The sequence below is a fragment of the Mustela putorius genome, unplaced genomic scaffold (genome assembly GCF_011764305.1).
Source record: "Mustela putorius furo isolate JIRA1106 unplaced genomic scaffold, ASM1176430v1.1 tig00003853_pilon_pilon_pilon, whole genome shotgun sequence".
Classification (NCBI taxonomy): domain Eukaryota; kingdom Metazoa; phylum Chordata; class Mammalia; order Carnivora; family Mustelidae; genus Mustela; species Mustela putorius.
The window spans coordinates 14267126-14289194 of NW_025422005.1; the positions used below are offsets into that span (position 1 = coordinate 14267126).

The 22069-nt window shown below is 55.2% G+C and overlaps 1 protein-coding gene and 1 long non-coding RNA gene across 4 annotated transcripts in view; one reads left to right on the plus strand and one right to left on the minus strand.

Moving 5' to 3' along the window:
* Positions 1-1373: 1373 nt before the first annotated feature.
* LOC106004147 lies at positions 1374-4447 on the minus strand. The gene is made up of 3 exons (XR_006601847.1): positions 3113-4447; positions 2398-2490; positions 1374-2084 (listed from the first exon to the last, which is right to left on the minus strand). It is a non-coding gene; the product is annotated as an uncharacterized LOC106004147 (long non-coding RNA).
* Positions 4448-6334: 1887 nt separating this feature from the next.
* VWA5B1 (von Willebrand factor A domain containing 5B1) overlaps positions 6335-22069 on the plus strand; it is a 55814-nt gene continuing 40079 nt past the window's right edge. For 2 of the 3 annotated variants that reach the window (XM_004741288.3, XM_013048178.2), the window contains exon 1: positions 6335-6618. The gene's annotated coding sequence lies outside the window, so the exon portion shown is untranslated. Of the gene's footprint in view, positions 6619-16624; positions 16749-22069 lie in introns of all 3 variants that reach the window. The other variant, XM_013048172.2, reaches the window with a different exon arrangement.

Genomic DNA, 22069 nt, shown 5'->3' on the forward strand with positions numbered 1-22069 from the left:
GGGGGAGACAGGAATTACCGTCACCACTCTGGAGATAAGAGAATCAAGATTCTGAAAGGGAAGTGGTCCCTGCAAATAGGAGTGATAGGACCAGGCTCATGGCCTGTCTTCCAACTCAGGGGTTCAATCCCCAGGAGACCAGTGTCAGATATCATCATGTAGGTGAGTGCCGAGTGGCTGGGGGAAGACTGGTAACCAAGGCCAGGGCTGACTTCTTTCCCGAAGCTCATGCTGTCAAAGGTGATGAGGGCAACCTCTGGGTTGACTGGTTCTATCTTCAGCCAAAGCCCAGGGTTGCCAGCCATGGACAGGAGAGGGGGAGAGAACTTGAGGGTCAGCTGGAGACAGGACCTGGAAAGAGTGGAGATGATAAGCTCTGGATGCACACAGACCTTGGTGCAAATCCTGCCTTCACCCCCTTTCAGCCATGTGCCCCATGGCCTTCCCAGTAACTCCCAGCATGTAATCTGAGCTACAAGCGTTTGTAACCCAGACTGGGCTCACTGAGGTTGCCAGTGTCCCTCTCCCTAGAGACTGAGCTGCCCTTTCTCTCCAAGGATGTCCTGAGCGGGGTGTAGTGCAGACGCTCGTGAGGGTGGTAAGCATCAGAGACGGAGAAAAGAGGTCCTCCCCACAGCAAGACTTCAAGGCAGAGGTGGCAGGAGTGGTCTGCCCAGTAGGGAAGATGACTGGATCATTGACATCATTCTAACTTAGCACTGCCCGGTGATAAAACAGACTGATTAGTCTATCTGATGGTTTTGAGCTCTCTGCACACAATGCAACTTCTCTCGCCTGAACTCAGAGCAGACGGGCGGCTCCCCGTGTCCCTCAAGGCCCCTCCCACCTTCATCCCACTATGCCCAATGCCAATCCCCGCCACACACACACACACCACTGCCACCTTCCCTGGGGAGGAGAGGAGGGGTGTGCCTTCACTCTCTGAAGGGACGCAGTCATGTTCATGCATTCACTTATTCAACAGATATTTGTGAAGCCCACGTGCCCCAAGATCAGCAGGGATGTTAGCATGGGACTGCCTATGAGAGAGACTCATTAGTCCACACCCTCGTTCACTTATTCATCCAACGTGGTATTAGTTGAGCACCTACTGTATGCTGGGCTGTGCACTGAGCACAGGCTACTATAGCTCCTTGGTCAGCTGATCTAGCAGGGACAGTCAGCTTCCTCAAGGAGCTGGGGCTTCACCTTAGCTGGACAAGTGAAAGAGAGCTAAACAGAAACAGGGAAGGTCATCTTTGAGCACCAAAGCGATTAACGGTAGGTCGGTTCAACCCCAAAAGTTCGAAACAACCCAGTATGTGAGGAACCACAAGTAGTTCTACATGGCTGGGGGAAGGGTCTATTTGGGGGACTGGGCAAGAGCAGGGCCAGAGAGAGGGCGTGGCAGTATCATAAAGGGCCTTAAATGCTAAGCTAAGAAGGGGACTTTCTACCGAGAGCCGTGGAGGGACATTTTAAAGGTTTAGGCTGGGCTGAGAACGGGATAGTAAGTAGGGACCAGCCAGAGAACTGGCTACAGTGTGGGGATAGGAAGCCATTAGGAGGCTGGAACTGAGGCAGGGGGTGGGAAGGAGGCGGGTGCTCAGAAGACATCAGGAAGCCAAAATCTGCAAAAGGTGGCTTATCACTTCTCTATTGCCAGAAAATGCTGCTAACCAAACCACTCCACTCCCAGTGATTTACAACAACAATCATTTATTCTAGATCAGCTAGGAGTAGGCTGATCTCAGCTGGGCTAGACTGGGGTGGTTTGATCCTGCTCCATGTATGCCTCCCCCCCCTCCTCCTCCTGGCCCCAGCACACCACTCTAGGCTTGTTCTTCTCAGGGCAACGGCTGCAGAGGCCAGCGAGAGCAAGCCCAATCAGGTGAGCACTTTGCAAGCCTTTGGTTACGTCATAGCCTCCAACATCCCATTGGTTGTCACAGGGCAGATGTCAAGGTGAAGGGGCGGGGGCTCTAGCCACCTTGCAGCCAAATCACGGGGCACAGAGGGACGCATGGATATAGGAGCACTGATGATCTGGGAGGATTTCACTATTTCCGGCAGCAGAGGAGGGGCTGGAACGGAAGGCAAAGAAAGGGAAGGAGGTCATGAGTTTGTTGCCAAGAGTGTCCCCCATGGCAGTCCACTGCCTCCAAAGCTGGGACCTGGTCCCTTTTGCACCCCAAGCCATGTAGCCACAGGAATTAAGCCTGAGACAGGGGCTGTCTCCCACACTCTATGCGTGCAGCCTGGTTACCATGCCCAGGGGCTTCCGGTGAAAGAGCCCACCCACTGCCCATTACCCCAGCTGGACCCTCCCGATCTGCCTGCCAGCCCTGCCCTGGGCCCCCAAGCTGTGTTGCTGGAGGACTCGCTTTCCCTTCTCACCCAGACTGTGTTGATGACACATTCCGGAGGCTTGTTTTCCTCTGTGTGGGCAGAAACAGTTGCACGATTGCTTCCAATTCTGCAAACAGAGGGCTGGGTGGGAAAAGAGGTGTGTGTCTGGGGACAGGAGGAACCTGCTGCTTCTGTCCTCACTGGGGTCCCCTCTTCCCCTCTATACCCCCTTCTCCTCTCTTGCTGCCCCTGTGGACCATCCACCTGATTTCTCTAGCTGCACAAGAAATGGGAAAGAGATTCAATCTCCCCTGAGGGGAACCCTATACCCTAGCTGACCCAACGAGGTGATCTTAGGATATGTCATCTCCCCTTTCTGGGTCTGAGTGTTCACACCTATAAAACAGTAACACTGCTCTAGGGAACACTTAATGCTTACTTTAAGACTCATGGGATGCTAACTAAGTGCCATACTTTCTTAAATGTTTTGCAAATGAGAACCGATATAATTATCATAATAACACTTGGAGTATCCCCATTTTACAGAAGAGACACACTGAGGCACAGACAGGTTAAGTGATTTCCCCAAGGGAGCACAGCCAAGGAGTAAGAGAGTCAGGGCTTGAAGCCAGGCAGTCCAATGCCCAAGTCCACACTCAACCACCTTTTTATACTGACGCATGCTTTCCTCTCCTCTCTGAATTTCTAGAAGTCCAGAGAACTGGCCATGTGGCGTCATGTACCAGCCCCACATCTTTATTACCTTCCGAATGCCTTTTGCAGGTTGAATTGTGTCCCAGGAAAAGATATGCTCAAGTCCTAACCCCCGGTGTGTGAACATGACCATCTCTGGATGGGGTCTTTGCAGGTGTAGTCAGGTGGAGATGGGGATGGGTCCTGATCAGCGCCAGGAGCTTGTAGAAGGGAAAGGAGAAGGGAGTTTGGAGACAGACACAGGGAGATAGGGAGACACACCTGTATGAGGCTGCGTGACACAGAGGCAGGATCCAGCCACGCAATGCCAGCAGAGGAAGGCTAGACGGCGGAGGATCACCGGGAGACCCCAGGGTGTAGATAGCAGGAAAGGCTTCTCCTCTAAACCTTCAGAGGGAGCAAGGCCCTGCAGACACTTAATTTTGCATGTCTAGCCTCCAGAACTATGCAAGAGAGCCCCCTCACTTGGGGGCCATTTATCCCCGGGGCCCTGGGAACCTGAGACAGTTGGTAAGGAAATCTCAGGGCTTCGAGCAGAGGCAGCTCTGGAAAACTTCTACAAGCTGGCAGGCTTCTCTCCCCACCCAGACCTGGGCTCAGTTCCTCCATCTCCCGCCCCCTGTGTTTCTCTTGATGGCCTCATCGCCCCTCCCCCAGGCCGACCTTGAATCCCAGAGAACTGGGGTCCTCTAATGCAATCTCCAGGCATGGAGTGGCTGAGTAGAAAGGATGATTCTGGAAGTGGCCTGAACGAGGTGGGCTGGGGTGGGGCAGAAATCTTGAACTTCATCGGAGTTTAGAATTGGGCTCTGGGGAAGGCTGGGGATTCCAAACGGCTGTGCCCCTTAAGCCCCAGCATGCTACCTGCAGAAGAAAGTGGCTCAGGAGGACTCCAGGTGCCAGTCCCACCCCCTTCTCGGACTCCACCCCCCACCCTTCCAAGAGCAGGGCAGATTCACCTGCTTCCTGGGGGATCCCGAGCATTCGAGCATTCGAGAAGACAGAGTCTGGGGGTAAGTGTTCAGGGGACCGCCAAGTGGAAGGAAGGTTGGTTGGGAACCCTTGTGCCTCTTCCTACCCGGGCCAGTTCCTGGCCTCTGTGTCTCGCTCCTCAGCACCTTCTCCAGCACGGAACCCAAAGCCTGGCTCACTGTGGGTGAGCGACGGCGCTGCAGTGAATCCTGCCTCGTATCTCTAATCTATGCTGAAGTTTTGCTCAGGCTGGATCTCGTCCCTCTCCACGCCTCCATTCCCCCTGCCCAGCAGGACCCTCCCAAGTCCCTCCCTCTCTCCCTCTAAACTATTCTCCAAGATTCTCTTGCTGGGGCCTCCCGGTCAGCTGGCTGATAGCTGCAGTGCTGAATGAAGGTCTGGGGGAATGTTCGTCCCCAGGGAACCCTAAGATGTGACTCTCTAATGGTGGAACCATCCATTCTCAAGCTTCCAACTCAGATCTCGTGTCTTGGATCCCACGTGACCTCTCTGCTTCTTTCACCCCTTCCTTGCCCCAGGGCATCTGCCCACTCTCCCCAGCCCACCCTCAGACTCCGCCCTCCTGAGACAGAGGGTCCAGAAAAGGCTCTGTGTCACCTGATAGGTGGTGAAGGAGGCAGGGTAGAGAGACGGAGTCAGACAGACCTGGATTTGAATTTTGGTTCTCCCACTTACTGTGTGGCCTTGGGCAAGTTACTTCACCTCTCCGGGCTTATTTTTGACATGAAGAAGAATACAGCCTCCACCACCCCATGTGTGGCACAGAGCAAGCGAGCATGCCCTTCTTCCAGGCCCTTCGTGCTGTGTGTAGCACATAGTGTGTGGCACATGAGTGTGTCATGGGAAGTCCCCACTCGGCAGAGTCTGAGAGGCACGAGTTCGCGTCCATTCCTTCCCCTCCTAGCATGTGTCCTTGGGTGAGTCATGTCCCCTCTCACACTGGGATGAAGCCCCTCTTCTCAGGGTTTTAGAAGGACTAAATGAGAAGCGCAGGGAAAGGGTTGCTGGCTGGTTCTGTTCTCCCTGCACATTCACCTTCTCATCCAGGGCCTCCTGAACTCTAGACTCCAAGTTAGGTTTCACAGACCCTCCTGGCAGACCTCTAGCCTCCAGATCTCTTTGTCCTTGATACGATAAGCCTCTGGTTCTCTGTGTGGTCCAACTTCGTACCCCAGAGGCCAGACCTGGAGCTTCGTACCCCAGAGCCTCCTGGAGCTTCACCAAAAAGCCTAGCAATTTCTCTTGTGACTTCGGCATGACCCAGGGCAAGAGGCGAGGGCTGGGGGCTCTAGGGCTAGATAGATATGGCCAAAGTAAGTAGAGCCAGCTGCTTGGCAGCATCATGGCCCCAGGGGGTGAGGGAGGCACTTTGTGATAAAGCCACAGCCAGGACTTGCTGGAGGACAAGGAGACACAGGGGGACCCAGCTCTGCTCCAGTCCCAGGGAGAGGGGTCCTGGGGCCATGGCAGGCCCAGCATAGGGCTGCAGGACTGGAAGTGCCCCTGTCCCCTCAAGGAGGGGCCACCCACAAGCCTGTTATCACTGGCCAGGCCCTTCCCATCAGCCCCAGCAGGAATTAGCAGAGGCTGCTAAGTGGCCTCCTGCTTCCTCCAGTGGTCGAGAGGAGGGGGAGGAACGGGGGAGGAGGGAGCAGCCCCCCGCGCTGTGCACATAGGGTGATTGTCATGGTTACGCTCTGACAAAACCGATGGCTCTGCTTCCTGCAGGCCACCTAACCCGCCGTGGCCATGTGGGCATCCATCATGCCCGCGGCCAGGGCGCTGGGCACTGGGCTTGGGCACCCCCTCCAGCAAGTCTGTGTCAGGGGAGGCAGCCTCGGGGGCTGTGGACAAAGGGAGTATTTTGCGCAGGCACGTGTTGCTTCTGGGGCAGGTCAGGGCTGGTCCAGCTTGCTGGGGGAAGAGGGGCCGGCTGCTGGGCTGTCCTGAGTGTGTGCGTGGAGGGCGTGCACGGGAGTGTCAACGGGACGACTTCGGTGGGGGTCTCTACTAGCGCCTGTGTGCCCACAGACATCGGGTTGTGCTCGGTGTGTGTTTGCTCTGGGGAGGGGGTCAGAGGTGATGGGATTCAGGATGTTCCAGCACGAGAAGTGAGAATTACTACTACCACATGTTGCTGCTGGAATCCTCCTCCCTCCCTCCCCCCTCCCCCCTCCCTCTCTCTCATCCACTCTCTCCCTCTCTCCCTCTCTCCCTCTCTCTCTCTCTCTCTCTCTCCCCACTCCTTCCCCCTCTCTCCCTCTCTCTGGAGCTCTCTATTTCTCTCTTCTTTTCTGTGTGTGATTCTGATCGCCTTCTCTCTGTGTCTCTCTTCTCTGTCTCTGCCTCCCTCCTACCCCCCATCCCAGCCACCTGTTTCCACCATCATTGGGTCCCCATCACCTCGTGTCTTGTCCTCCGGAGCCCTGGGGCTACCAGGAAGTCTGCGGGCTCTCCATCCCTGGCTGCCTGGCTCCTACCGGCTGCTGTCCAGGTGCCCGGCGTGGGAGTGTCCCCCTAGCCACCGGCTGAGTGCGGCACATGTCCCCCACCTCCTGCCAGGTAAGCAGGGCTCCTCCAGCGGTGGGACGTGGGCTGTGGGCGGTGGAAGGTGGCAGGCGGCGGCAGGCGCGGGGGACTTGGTCCGGAGTGCAGCAGTGGTGTCTGCTAACATGTCAAGCCGTGCTGGAGCCCTGTCGCTGTCATTACATCTCCTGCAGCCCCAACAGTTCCCTCCGACGCGACGCTCCCTCCGCTCCCTCCACAGGGCACCAGCACAAGGGCAACCGCAGTGGAGGGAGGCTTGGTGGAGGTTTGGCCACTGGGTGGAGGCCAGAAGCTTCCCCTTCTCTACTCCCTCCGCGAGCAACAGGCACTTTCCTGCGTCTCTGCTCCTACTCTTTCTTTCTTCTTTTTTAGCTTGCTTTCTTTCTTTCTTCTTTCTTTCCTTTCCTTTGCTTTTTTTTTTTCTTTTTCTTTCTTTCTAGAAGTCTTTAGAGGAAGCAGAGCATTCTTCCTCTCCTCTGCTGGCGTAAAAGCTCAATCCCCGGGTTCATTTGTCCAAACCTGGGCAGGTCCCCAGGAACCGGGCTCAGAGGGCACTCCATGAACTCCTGCCGTCTTGCCCAGGGTGAAGGGCGCTCCCTTGGTCAGCTGGGCTTGGAGGGGGCTGAGCACATGTGTATGTGGTATATAGGATGTGAGTTGAGAAGCGTATGGGGTATGTGTGTGCAGGATTGTGTCCCTGGAGGGTAGGGATACATACGGAGTGAGCTCCATGAGTTGTAACGGGGGGCACGTCGCATGTATAAGTGTGTTCATGTGTCTCAGGGCACTTGTGGCACTTCTGTGGGATGCACAGTGCCTGCGGGGTTTTAAGAGCACGGGGCGTATGTGTGTGTGGCTCATGTGCACACATGCACGTGCACAGATGATTGTGGATTAAACCTCGCCCAGAGGTTTCTGGGCAGGGTCCCTGAGGCCTCACCCGACTTCAGTTAGCATCGCCCTCCAGGAAGGCTGCTCATTTCCATCCGGCCCTCCCGCAGCTGGCCATCCAGCGCCCGAGGTGAGACGGGCTCTGTGTTCTGATGGGTGGACTGCACACCCCACCGCTTTTCAGACGTGAGACAACCCAAGGTTCCCAGCCAGAAGGGCGGGTAACTAGGTGTCTGTGGCCTTGCAGAAAATAGTGCAAGGACCAACCCCAAATCCAAGCCAGACTAAGCTCTCAGTAGAGATCCCAGCCATTGACTGTTGTTTTGCTGGGCGGTGGAGCAGTCTGTTAGTAAAGTTGTCCTGAGCCAGAGAAAAGAAAGAAGGAGAATTTCTGAGCCTATGAGTGTCCCTCACCATACCTCGCTCTGAGCGGACACCTGCACGGAACCCCTGGCTTCTCCTTCACCAGCAAATGATGCTGACTATGGTTCTGCAGGAGGCCGGCTCCACAGGGAAAGGAGGCAGCCCTGGAGGACTGGGGACAGTGAAATAATCCCGGCCAGAGGCTCTAGGTCAGCCGCTCCTTCAGGACCCTGACCTTAGTGTTCAAGCTATCTTTTCTGCTGGGTGAGTGAGGCTCTTTGAACACCTCCTGGCTGGGTCCCTCCACCTACATGGCCAGGGTAATCAAAGGCCAAGCTAGCCTAGATTTCTCATGGCCTCCCTAGTGCTCCCAGTCTGGCAATGCCAAGTAGAGGGTCACCATAAACCCAAAACAGACTTCCCTGTGGGCATTGGGAACTGCCCAGTGGGCTCAAGGAGCAAAGTGTGTGGTTCTAGGTCAGCAGGGATGAACACATCTTCTTATGCCTTTTAACCTCCTTAAAGAAAATGTGACCACTGGGGACTCCATCGTGAAAACCCTAGCCGGTGCTCTGGGGGAGGTGGGGGCTCACCCAGCAGCATGGCTGACACAGGAAGCCTTCTGGGAGAAGGGGTTGGGATCACGGGCTCAGCGTGGGGCTAAGAAGGCTTCCTGGAGAAGGTGGTATTGGAGTGGGGACTTGGAGGCAGCAACCAGAGGGGGTGTGGCAGTATGAAGGGACAGAGAGGGGCAGGGGAGGGTTCGTACAGACTGGAGGCGTGCCTTCAGGTGGGGAGGGGCAAGAGGGCTTTGTCCATGGGCATCAGATAGGCCAGTCTGAATGGACAGGCAAGATAGGGTAGGACGAGAGGAAAGCACACCAATCATCTGGGTAGTGGACGCCCACTTTATGCCAGGTTCTGTACTGAGTCCTGGGGCCCTGTCCTCAAGGAGTTTGCAGTCTCCAGGAGGGAGACCAACACTAATCAACTAGCCAAGATTATGTAAAATAGTGCCCAGGAGACGGGCACTTGACGTCTCCTTGAGCCAAGCGGAGGAGGCAATGCCGTTTCTCTGGACCTGAGGCAAAGGGATGGGTCCAGGCTGGGGAGACACACTTAGAGGAGTTGGCTGTCTGTACATTGCAGCGGGGCCGGGGTCCACTGCTTTGGGACAGCAGAGAAGGCCTGAGGTGGGCCCTGGAGGAATGTGTGTCTCCATGCCCAGTCACTTGCCTCACAGGGGGATGAATCTGCAAAAGAGACAGAAGGTGCAGCCAGAGAGAGGGACCAGTACCTCGTGTCTTCCCTGCCCTGCACTGTCCCCTTGCCAGGGACCTTACCCCTGGTATTTTATTTAATCCCTACATTACAGCTGATGAAACTGAGTCTTGGAGATCTCCAAGCACTAGGTTTGAGGTCATCTAGCAAATGACAGAGCCATGGCACTGGTAATGAAGCAAGGGATGTTCCGGAGCACATGTTATGGGTCTGGTGCCGGGAGAGAAGAGGAATAAGGAGGTCTCCTTGCCGTCCTCTTGGAAATGTTAGAACCATCACGGAGGGGGATGGTTATGGCAGGATATGGCTTAGGGGGTTTGGGGGATGGAGCCTCATACCAGATAAAGGGATCAGGAAAGTCTTCAAGGACGAGGCGGGACCTTAAAGGGCCCAGAGGACAAGGAGGCTTAGAAACTGGTAGATGAGACAATGGTCTCTTGGTGGAGGGAAGCATATGGAAAAGGACATGGATCTGGGGGCTCATGGGGTTCTAGGGAGAAACATACGTACTGCTTTGCCAGGAGCACAGAGTTAAGGGGAAAGGAGAACTATGGGATCAGGCAGCAGAAGTGGAGAGACGGGTGACCATCAGGGAGGCGGAGTTTGACATGAAGGAGTCAGGCTTCAGCCCAAACTACTGGCAATCCTGAAGCAAGAAAGCACTGGACAGGTGGCGACCCCAGGACGACAAACTGACGAACCCAAGCATTTAAACTTCACCCCTTGAATTGTCACTGGGATCTGGGAGTATTCCGGTCCTCAGTATGAAACTCTGTGCTGGATTTTGCACTGTGAATGTTCCTAAATTCCAGGCGATCCCAGTACAAAGGTCTTCTCCCTCTTCTTAGATCCACACCAGGGATCACACTGCTGGGCCCAGGACACGAGGCAGTTCCTTCCATAGGTGCCATTCTGGAGACAGGGAAGGACCCAGGGTCAGGACAGACAGCTGGAGTGGATGCTCCCAGGACAGCCTAGAAAGGAGCCGTAGGTGAGAGTAGTTGGAGGTCAGGGGGTGGGTCCATCAGGTTGGAAACGTATCTTCGCTGTTCTTTGTTCAGATCCCATCCAGTGGTCCCAGTAATCATTATCTGAGACCCCACAGATGTGAGATTGTAGGTTTAAAGAAAGTCATCCTAACAGAAGAACATTAATGAATGTTCTTCATTCTGACTGACCACTCAATGACCACTTAATGCCAGACCACTCTGAATGACCACTTCATTCATACTGACGACTTAAGTACTTCCCGACTGAACATCTTTCCTTGCTCAATGCCAGCATCCATCCCTGGCCATCACTAACACCGACACCCATCAGGCTGTCTTTGGGTTTGGGGCTGTGTCAACAGCCAAACTCACAGTGGTGAAGGATCACAGAACGGAACTGAAATCTTGTGAAGGTTGTACGATTTGTATTCTAGTGGACCCACTGGCCAAGCTCCCTTCCCCAGCTATTACTCCCTTCCTAATATTGTGGTTTCTGTCCCTGGACCGTCATCTGTGCTCAGACACCCAGATAGTTCTACTAGCCAAGTTAGATCAGATTGTGCTGCAGGAAAAAGCAGCAATCTTTTCCTTCTTGCTCCTGCCACACACCCAAAGTGGGCCATGCATGTTGTCACACAACACAGTCACTCTTAGATCCAGGATAACAGAGGCTCCTTATGGACACGTGTCCCCACGATCACAGTGGCAGGGAACATGACACAGCTAACTACACACCAGCTTGGAAAGCTTTCTCCTAGAAGTGACACTCACTTCCTCTCAGTTCATTGGCCAAAGCAAGACACACAGCCATACCCTCCAGGGGACAGCCTACAAGTGCCCAGAGGAGGAGAATTGGAAAGGTCTGCCGAGCAGAGTGAAGATCGCATGTGGGCTTCTTCAAGACAGAAACATCATAGTCTTTATGGTGATGCAAATAGAAAATGGAAGGTTTACCTTGCGTTGAATCCCATCAGGCATCTTGGCCCCCAATCCCAGCTGCCGAATGCCTTGTGGCCAGCGGAGTCATCTCCAGTCATCCTCAAGCCCAGCCTTAACAAGGCCACTGGAGAGTCTTCATAGTGTCTTAGTGTCTTGGCCTGCTGTCCTAAGAATACCCTAGAATGGGTAGTCAGCAATTTGCCTTTCACAGTTCTGCGAGCCAGAAGTCTGAGATCAGGGCGCAGGCGTGGTGCGCTTCCTGGTGACGGTCCTCTTCCTGGTTTGCAGGTGCTGGGCACCTTCTTGCTGTGTCCTTACAGGGTGGAGAGAGGGAGAGCTCTGGCTTCATGTTCTCTTCATATAAGCCCATGTTGGGGTTCTACCTTCATGATTTTAGCTACATCTGATTGCCTCCCAAAGGCCATCTCCAAATACCATCGCGGTGGGGACCAGTGCGGACACGTAGGAATTCGCAGAGACACGGGCCTTCAGCCCATAGCACGGAGACCACTCTGCTGTAGGAGCTCCAATTCTTCTGGGTCCCTCCCCCACTGAGCCTCAGTTCCTGATCCTCAAAACGGTTAAAATAATCGTTATTTTGCCCCAAGTCACCGAGCTCTGGTTAATTCACAGATATTTTGTTATAAATCGCTCCATATGAGGCAGGGACGCTCGTTATTCATACTTTCATGGCACCGTGGTCGAGGCGGAAGGGTCAGTTGGTCAGAGACTAGAACCCCCTCACTACTTTAAATTCCATCATTTTCAATTCTTTGAATCTTGAAGTTTTTTTTTAAAAGGTTCCTCAAGAGCCTGCCGGGGGTTCTGACCTCGACCAGCTTTGCCCCTCCGCCCATCTTCCCCCACACAGGCCAGAGCTGCCCGTTTACCTTCGAAAGCCAACCCTCCGTCGTTCGCACAGCTCTGGGTCGCCGCTGACCACCTCAGCTGAGCTGTACACGCCTGTACAGATACGGTCAGCCCCGACTCTGGGGCCGGGCACCGATTGTTCCACCACGTCAGGACGATGCCCAAAGCAGGCCTGCTACTGTGTCCATTTTACAGATCAGAAAACTGAGGCTCAGAGAAGTGAAGTTGACTTGCCCTGGTCACTCAGAGGTACCAGTCAGAGTCCGGCTTCCAACCTAACTGTTGGGACTCTGGAGCCTGAGCTCTGGACCCTCAGGCTGGCTGGCCAGAGGCACCCTGCTCCTGGCTTCCTCTCTCCGCCTTCTCCTCCCCAGCTGGTTGTCTTCTAGTCTCTGTTGCGGACCACCCCACTTTGTATCTTGAATTCTAAGAGAAGGCTTTTATCTTGCTTCTGAGCATGGGGGCTATTGTCATGGCTTCTACAATGGCTCGAGGACAGTCGCAGGGGCCCCAGAAGGAGACTGCCGGACTTCTAGCCCCACACCTCCCACGGACTAGCTTTGTGACCTTGGGCCAGTTTCTTAACCTCTCTTATGTGCACCCAGATCATCTGTAGAAAAAAAAAAGAAAAAGAAGAAGAAGAACGAATGAAAAAAGAAGCACTGTAAGCTCATGAGGAATCCATGGGCTAATCCACGTAAACCACTTAGTGCAGTGCCGAGTCAGTGACAGTTTAAGTGTCGGGAGCCTCTGAATCCTATCTCCTTAAGCCTGGTTGGCAGGGACTCTGTCTCCTGGACCCAGCTCCTTCCACGCCTTCCCCAGGTTCCCTGCTAACCTTCAGCCGCTCCCCAGCAGCTGGAGTCCTCCTGGGAAAAGGGAGGCTGCAAAGCTCTTCTGAGTTTCTCCTGCACTGGGACCCCCTGAGACCCATTTGGACGCCGGTCTATGTGTCCACAATGTTCTGTTTGCCTTTTGGCTCAGCCGATTTCCCAGCAGGAGTTGCTTCAAATATGCCGGCTGGGTAGGAAGAGGACGGGATGTAGAGCCATCCCTGCTGCTGGAAGCCTGGGGAAGGAATGTCAGAGGATGGGAGCCAGTGCGCTGTGGAACCTGGGGCTTTTGTCCCAGCTGATGCCAGGATGGCCCCTCTGAATAAGAGCAAGCAGCTCCTGGGTGCCCGGCCAGGCTCTTGGCACCTGGATCTGACAAGGAGGCAGCAGAAGGACCCAGTTAACAGATTACATTCTAAAGCCGGACCGCTGGGTTTCAAACCCTAACTGTACCACCAGCTTGCTGTGTGACCTTCTTTCTTTAACCTCTCTGGGCCTTGGTTTCCTCTGCTATAAAGTGAAGAGGATCTGCATCATAAGGCCTTTGCGGGCCCGGGGGCTTAAGTGAGTTAATCCCCTGGGGAACTGCAAAAACAGTGAGGCCTCTGAATGGAGCCTGAAAGTCACACATGGGCCCCCTTAAATAGGAACCTTAAAATGGGGAACCCGTACAGGGCACCTGGGTGGTTCAGTCAAGTAAGCATCTGACTCTTGATTTTGGCTCATGTCATGATCTTAGGGTCATGGGATCGAGCCCCTATTCAGGCTCTGCATTCAGCCAAGAGTCTGCTGGGGATTCTACCTCTCCCTCTGCCCCTCCCCATGCTTGTGCTCTCTCTCTCTCAAATAAATAATCTTAAAAAAAAAAAAAAAAGATGGGGAGCCCATGCACATCTGTTCCCTTAGAGCAGTTGGGAGCACTCGATTTCTTCTGGGTGGACTCTGGACTTTCAACTTGGGAGAGAAGAGAGAAGATTAAATTCTCCAGGCCCCTCTCTTCATGTTAGATAAAGATGCCAAGACTGGGTCAGTGTTGGGAGGTGACCTTCACCAGGTCACGGCATTATATACAAAGGGACCTTGTGGTTAACAGACAATCTCTGAAGCCAGAGTCTAAATTCTAGCTCCATTATTTAGGAGGGTATCACCTTGAGTAAGAGATGTAAACTCTCTGGGCCTCAGTTTCTTCATCAGCAAAATGGGGATAACAGATCTGCCTCCTCTTCACAGGGCTGTCCTGAGAGTTCCTGGGGCTAAGGCCTAGCAGATACTCCTTGCTTAACATGCGTTGGCTGGTATTACTTTTATTTTTCTATTTATTTTAGATTTCATGTATTTATTGATTTTTAGAGAGAGCGAGTGGGGAGAATGGCAGAAGGAGAGACTCTTAAGCAGACTCCAAGCTGAGCATGGAGCTTGACGCACGGCTCAAACTCGTCACCCTGAGATCATGACCTGATCCAAAATCAAGAGTCGGATGCTTAACCCCAGGCACCCTTGGCTGTTAGTACTTTTAAAGAGCTCTTTCAGCCACTCCCTGTGTGCTGGGGAACAGAACAAAGAATGAGACAGTTTGGGTCTCTTCCCCTGGGGACGGGGTGGGCAAGGACAGACGCTAAGCCAGCACCCTGCCCGATCTGCGTCCCACCAGGCGCCCTGAGTGCAGGACCAAGTCATGGGCACGGCCAGAGCGTGTGACAGCAGGGTCCCCGGCGGCAGCCCACACAGAGCGGTCGGCAGAGCTGGCCCTAGGGCCTGGGAAATTTGTCTCTTTGTCCAGCGCCCTTGCACTGTCCCACGCAGCCTGTCTGTGCCATCCGAGGGAACAGCATGTGCGGGGGCGTCGCCTCGCAGTGTGGCACAAACCGACCTGGGACCTCACAGGGAGTTAAGACAATGAACCCACGCTTCTCCTATACCCAGGCTGGGTGCTATAGGAGAGGGGTTCCCTGGGGCGGCTGGATGGCAGGTCTGGGGGCCATGGGTGGCCACGACCACCATGGGGAAATGCCAGAAACACAGGTGCCCAGATGCAGCCTGAGTTGGCAGGAGAGCAAGACCAGGAAGAACTCCCAGACAGGAAAGGAAGTGAAAGTCCCGCCAACATGTATCTAGGAGGCGGCCCTGGGGTGAGCAAGCCCTCTAGACTCAGTGTCTCACTTGCAATCCTTGCAAGAACCTGGGGGGCTAGGCTCCCCCTCTGCGTGCTCCTTACACAGAGGGCGAAACTGAGTTTCAAAGAAGTTGCTTCGAGAAAATTGGCAAGAAAGAGCAAAGGCGGTTGGTGTCCCGAAGCAGCAGCTCGCTCCCTAGTCTTGTCACTGCATCTCTCCCATGCGTTTGAGGAAGGCACGGTTCAAGGGTGTCACGTCAATTTCCTAGGAGCCCCCCTGTGCAAGAGATCAGTTCTAGAAGGCAAAGGACTGCGGAGGGGGGGCGGGGGGTGGATTCTAAAACAGCCCTTCCCTGGGGGCCGTCCTCCAGGGAACTCCTCAGTGCCAGGGAGGCATGGACAAGGCTGAAACCACAGGCAACCATTTAGTGCCTTTCCTGGGGCTGCGGGGACGCTGGTGGCTCCGCGTAGGGGGTTCACCTTGTACCTGTGGCCCCAGAAAGATGGGCACCAACTGCGTTTGTGTCCATGGAGTGCAATTTTCCCAGCGATGGGGTAGCTCATTTCTGAATGATTCTCCGTGGGCAGAGACCCCAACGCTGGGCCCTCACGGGGTCCCCGGGAAACAAGCATCTGTGCACCTGGCAGCCAGCACCGCCCGTGAAGACTCACACCACCTTCTTGATGGTGGACAACAGAGACTGTCTTCAGAAACCTGACAATCCTCATGGAGGGCTTGGAGGACGCGTACTTCGGTGTGGTTGTGCCTCTTCTTCCTCTTATAGCAGGCTTCTTAACTGGAAACTTCTGCCGCCGTGGGTGGCTTGGGCCTCAGCCACCCGCCAGGCTGGCAGAGTGGACATCCGGACTGGCCAGACTCCAGGTCTCTCTCGGCAGTGCCAGCGCACCAAGCACTGAGCGGCCTGGGCATTTCTGGCCTGATTATCCCCCGATCCCCCACCCAGAAGAAGACTACGTCTGTCCCTGGGATGGACTTCTACAGGCTTTGGGCTGAAATCAAGAGATTTCTCGCACTGTTAGCTGCTTTAAAGGAACCCATAGCCGAGGCCTATCCCCACCCACAAGACCGTCTGTCCGGTTCATTTATTCATTCATTCCCTCACTCGTTCAATCACTGGGACAAACGGAGCACCTGCCAGCATCCATTCCAGTCATCGGTGAGCCCTGACTATGGGCCAGACAGTGAGGGGGATGGTCCTGGCCTCGAGCGCTGGGAGCTGATGGGACACAAGGGGACAGGACCCAGGGCCTCGGGAGCAGAGTTCTTGTCCATTGTGCTCGCCTCTGGGACCCCGGCGAGTTCTGGTACATGGGCGGCCCCCCATCCGTGTGCACTGAGTGGACAACACATGGCCGATGAGAGAGTGGCTGGCAAGTTCACGGAGGTGGGGTGGCATTTGAGCTGGGACCCAAAGTACGGGTGAGTGCTCCCCGGGAGGGCAGGGTTGGGGCGGGGATGGCCTTCCTGGCAGAGTCAGTCACACCAGAAGAGATGTGGGAACAGGAAAATCAGGCTTGTTTAAAGGAAAAGCAAGTGGTCGTGACAGGTTGGAGCGTGGGGTAGATGGGGCAGGGGTGGGGGTGGTTCGGAAGCATCGATGTGGGCCCAACGCGGTGGGGAGGTGGAGAGAAGGAACCAGAATGTGAGAACCTCAGAATTCTAGAAGCTTGGGACAATCGGCCAGGCCTGAGAACCCATTGACTCTGCCCCAAACTTGCAGGGAGCCCTGGTGCTGCTCTGTGTGGGGGGCCATCCTTGGAGCCCAGGTTCCCAGTGGTGCATGAAAGCACGGACTTTCTAAACAGCTCGGTGACAAGGAAAAGGATGAGGACCCCCAGCCCGAGGTGAGTGGGCAGGGGGCAAGGCCTGAATTGCTTGGTGGGCTCACAGTAGATATGTCTGGCCCGGGCCTGGCCAAGACCACTGAGCTGGGGAGGCCCAGCCCCTTGGACACAGTCTGGGGGCATCTGGCCAGGGGGGAGGGGACAGGTGTCCATAATGGCTTCCCAGGTGAAGGAAGGCTGCCGTGATGTCTCTGGGACAAACTGGAACGGGAGGGGAGAGGGGACAGGGCTCATTTCAGCAGCAAGATCCGAATCAGAGGCTTTCCTGAGGTGGGCTCTTGGGTGGGGACCTTCTCAGCTTCCCAGGGATCCCAGGGATCCCAGCTATGCGGACTTGGTCCCTGTGCAAGCTCCTCCAGCCCAGGAAGAGGGGGTCCCTACAGGGAGGGTCTACTGGAAAAGACATGGAAGAGAAGCCTCCAGGCCCATCCAGAACCCACTAACTTCCTGTCCACTCACGTGCAGGCATTCTGTCCTTTATGCTCCTAAGGAGGTGGGCACTATCATCCCATTTTACAGCTGCGAAAGGCACAAAGAGGTTAAGTACCTTGCTCAAGGTCACACAATATGGAGGTGGCAGAGCCCAGCTGAGAAGCCACCAGGAAGTGGCCGTCTAGGACTCTCACCCAGGCAGTGCTCCAGATCCTGGGGCCTGGCTGCCAGCCACTAGCAAGTTTCCCGCCTCTCCAATCCCCTTCTGGCAAGCAGGCAGGAGGGCCCTCTCCTTGAACCCAGGACCCTGATGCATGCGTTCCCCAGCCTGTTGTGAGGACCGAGGACAAGCAGGGCTCCCACTCTCTCTTCTCCCGGCTCCTTTCCCTGGGCATGGTCCCACATTGCATCTAAACCAAGCCCTCTGTGGGTTCCTGTTGGCCCAGGAACTCTAATGGGGCGCCTACCAGGCTGTAGTGCTTTACAAGCATTCCTAGTGCTCACACCCACCTTCCCTTTATGGGTGGGGGAAATGAGCTGCCAGGGATGTCTGGAAGTGTGCTGGCGAGTGGTCGGGCTCGGTGAGTTCTGTTGTCAGCCTAGAGCCCTGCACCCCAGGCTATCCCAGAATAACTGCCCAGAGGCACCGTCTGGGGTCGGCTCCCGGGGTGGGGGGGGAGGTTGTATGCAGGAGCTGGGTGAGCTCATGTGCTCAGAATCAGAGCAGCAGCTCGAGAGCATCCCTGCCAGGGGAGGCCTCATGTCCTGCAGCTCAGGCTCCCCAGGCTCCTGGTGCTCCCTCCTCTTCATCCTCCCTCCTTCGCCAGCCTCTCCTGGGCTTGGCATGGACTGGGAAGGAGCTGGAGAAGGGGAAGGGCAGGTGCTGACTGGGAGCAGGCTGCTTCCTATCCCACCGAGCCCGACCACTCGCCAGCACACTTCCAGACATCCCTGGCATCTCATTTCCCCCACCCATAAAGGGAAGGTGGGTGTGAGCACTAGGAATGCCTGTAAAGCACTACAGCCTAGTAGGCGCCCCATTAGAGTTCCTCCTCTGAACTGAGCCCCATGCGGGGAGCTAGGACCCAGGCACAGGAGGGGAACCTACGTTCTTGCAGCGCCTGGGGTCGCCAAGCATCCCTAATTAGAAGTTACTGTGCTTCGGATGACAGCTGTGACAGACAGGTGCTCAGAGGCTGTGGAAGCCCCGGAGGAGGGCGTGCCTGATAGACTGGGGCGTTGGGGACCGCACAGGGAGGGAGGCTTCAGAGAGAAGGTGGCTGTGAAACTGGGCCTTGAAGGCTGAACAGGTCTTTGAAAGGCGGAGAAGGAGGAAACCATCTTTTCAGGGAAAACCCCAAGAGTGAGAAAGAGCCCCATCCGGGGCACCGTGACAAGGTCAGGGTGTCTGGAACAAAGTGACCATGCAGAACGAGGCAGGAGGTGACACAGGACAGAGATGCGGACCCAATGGGGATGAGCCCAGAATGCCATGCTGAAGGTTTAACCTGTTCCGACAGAGAAAAGCGATGAGGAGCCATGACGCTCAGGGTAAAGGGAGACTGTGCGTGTCGCGGTGTGTGTGTGTGTGTGTGTGTCAGGGGGGTATGTGTGTGTGTGCGCATGCGTACATGTGCACACATGCCTGAACTGACAGAGTGAACTGGAAGGGAGGCAGCCTGGAAGGTGAGGGACCAGGGCAGAGATGGTGGCGATGGTCCAGGACAGAGTAGGGAAGCAGCAGTGGTGGAAATGGAGAGAAGAGGAGGATGTCAAGAGAGCGCCTGGGCGGAAACAGCACAGCTGGGGGGGCAGGTTAAACAGGAGGCTGCACAGCCGCACAGTGAAGCGAGCACTCGGGCTCTGCGGTCCTTAGCTCCCAGCCCTGTTACCTACTAGCTGTGGGACCTTGGACCGTCTACCTCACCTCCCTGAGCTTGGTGTTTTTATCTATAAAACAGGGATGCTAGGAGTGTCTATCCTGGAGGGCTGTTGCCAGACTTTATAGATGAAGCCTGTGGAGTGATGTTTCATTCATTCAAACACAAGTATTTATTGAATATCTACTAGAGCCAGGCGTTATTCTCTTGGTAGCGGGGTTAAGCAGTGGAGGAACTGAAGCCGTCCCCGTGCCCTCGTTGGGGATGACGCTCTGGAGAGCTGGGGAGACACGTCAAACCAGCATACACAGCATGCCAGACGGTGACAAGTGTGTAGGAGAAATCAAGGAAAGAGGGCTCAGAAGTGCTGGGAGTTGTGATTTTTAGAGCGACCTATGTGACCGAGAGAGCGGTTTCAGAGATGGAGCGCTCAGGGGTGGCGTCCCAAGCTCACGGCGTGGGAGTGGAAGTGGCAAGCTGAGCTGGAGTGGGAGCAAAGATTTTGGAGGGGCGGGGGCAAGGGATAAGAGCTCACGGAGTTGGACACACCATCGCTATGAAGTTACTAGGTTCATGGCAGGGCTTGGGGAGCGGAGGAAGACGAGAGTCAGAGGCCAAGTGTTTGCTATGAGGAGGGTGTAACCAAAACCTTGGGAATGACAAGCAATGGTGGGGGGTGCCTAGCCAAAGGGCATCAGCCCTCTCCCTCCCCCTAATCCCCACCATGGAGAATGGGTTTTATGAGCAGATTAAAAGTGGTGATCTTGGAGCCGCAGCTGAGACCAAGCATCTGTCCCAACTCCTGACTCAGGGGTGACAAGGAGTCAGCAGCCCTTCCTGTCTAAGGCTGCAGGGGAAGCAGGTCCTTGGACAAGGACTCAGAGGGAACCCCAGGAGAGGCCCAGGATACAGGGTGTCCGGTGGCTCCAGTGTGGTAGTCACAAAAGGCACAATGGGGCTCGAGGCGGGGCGGGTGGCCAGAGTCTGGCCCAGGAACACAGAATCATGGCGTCCCCTGTGGACAGAAGGTAGAAGAAGCTGGGACCCTGTGTTGCCAGTGATGGTGTATTTGAGGCCTTGACATAAAAATGAGATGGAAGCCTAAAGGATTTAACATCAGTTTCTTCCCTGAAGAGTTGCCTGGGCCTGGTGGTCAGAGGACATCTCTCTCTCAGCCGGGTGAATGAGGAACCCGGGAACTGCTGGCCTGGTGTTATCATTCATTCATTCATTCGTTCATTTCACTGTGTAAATATTGAGCACCTAGTGTGTGCCAGGCACTGTACTGGGTACTTTCTATACATTATTCACTATGATCTTCACGGTGCTGGTGAGGTGACAGGCAGTGGCCCTTCTGCTCACCCAGTCTTGCTGACGAGGGAGCTCGCACGCGGGTACTAACACGCCCCCACGTGGGGTTCATAGCAGTCGCTATGAACCGGGACTCACATCTGGGCTTGTCTGGCTCCAGAGAGGCCTTCCCGAAGGGCAGGGAGTGCTGGAGATTTACAGGTTCTAGACCATCAAGGACTGTCTTGGTTTCAACAGTCACCCCGGGAACCTCCTACAACCGGAGTGTTTCCTAAGCCCCGGTGGCCCCTTGAGCCCCAGCTTCGGATGGTTGGAGAGAGGATCCTGGTCCCATGAGCTCTGGGTTCTACCTCCCACCGGGCTGGCAGTGGGCTGCTTCAGGGGAAAACCCCTCACACAAGCACCCATTGTACCCCCGTTTTTCCGCACCACCCCACAGACTCGTGTGCAAAACCAAACACATCGTCTCTGGGCCTCAGTGTCCTCGTCTGCAAAACAAGAGTGGGCCTTAGAAAGTGCTTGTGAGGATTAAGAGAAATAGTGCTTCCTTCCAGCACATTCCATGTTCCATAGATTCCAGCTATCATTACTACGTCTCCCCCTACTCCCCTGCCTCTGCCGCTAGATTGGTTGTAAGGTTCTTGAGGTCAGAGTTGCGTCTTACCTTCGTACCCCCAGTGGTTAATTCAGGGCTTAGAATCTAGTAAATCTTTATCCGTGTGGATGAATTGGGGAAAAAATGTGCATTGTTTAGGCCCCAAAGAATTTCAAGTTCCCTCTTCCCAAGAAGGGAAGGTATTGATACTGTTAAAAGGTCGATTCTGAGTGAGTCTGCTCCTGGGTTACCAACTTCATTCAGGTAAGCCCCACTTCCCAGGTGAGCCCACACCTCCCCCCACCTCCTGGGCAAGGTGCTCTAGGCATGGGCCCCAGGGACAGTGTGGGAAGGTGCCCCAGGGGCATCTTCCTGGGATGGACTCCATCCTGGGATGGACTGAAGCAGAAGGCCTAGTTCCCCACACAGCTGGGCACTGGTTCCCTGAAGCTGCATTCCTTGGTCAGCATTCCGACCAGGGGTGACCCAGGCTGAGGAAGAGGGGTTGGGGGGGAGGGTGTGTGGCAGCAGGCGTGGCCGAGGAAATGAACTCCGCCATCTTGTTCTGTCCCCTGGGAGAAGGCGGGCTTTGCTGGGCCAGCACCGGGACAGAACGCTCCTGAGAGAAGGCAGCTGGGCATACAATGGCCCCCTCCTAGCTCCTTATCTGCCTCCTGCTGTCAGTCAGCCTGCCCAGATAAGGCAGGGCTGAGAGCTGTCTGGGCCGGAGCCCCAAGGGAGAACATAATTAAAAAGACATTGCTGCCAGACAGAGAGCGTGGGAGCACCAGAGGATCCTATCAGGGGCATGAGGAGGACCTGAAGGGGATGAGTTCCCTTCTTTGAGTAAAGGCAGAGTAATAAGCACACATTGAACAGTCTTGCAAACAAAAGCCGCAGAAGCTTGGCCCAGCTCAGCTCCACGGGGTGGGGGGAGGGGGGAGGGGACCGGGGTGGGGGGACTTGGAACAAATCTGACCTCAAATTTGTATTGTCCCACCCTTTGACTTTGCTTCCCATTCCCAGTGCACCCTTCAAGCACAATGATGACCCAGGGAGGGTCTTGGGACCCCAAGAGACAGCGGACACATCCCTGCCCTGAG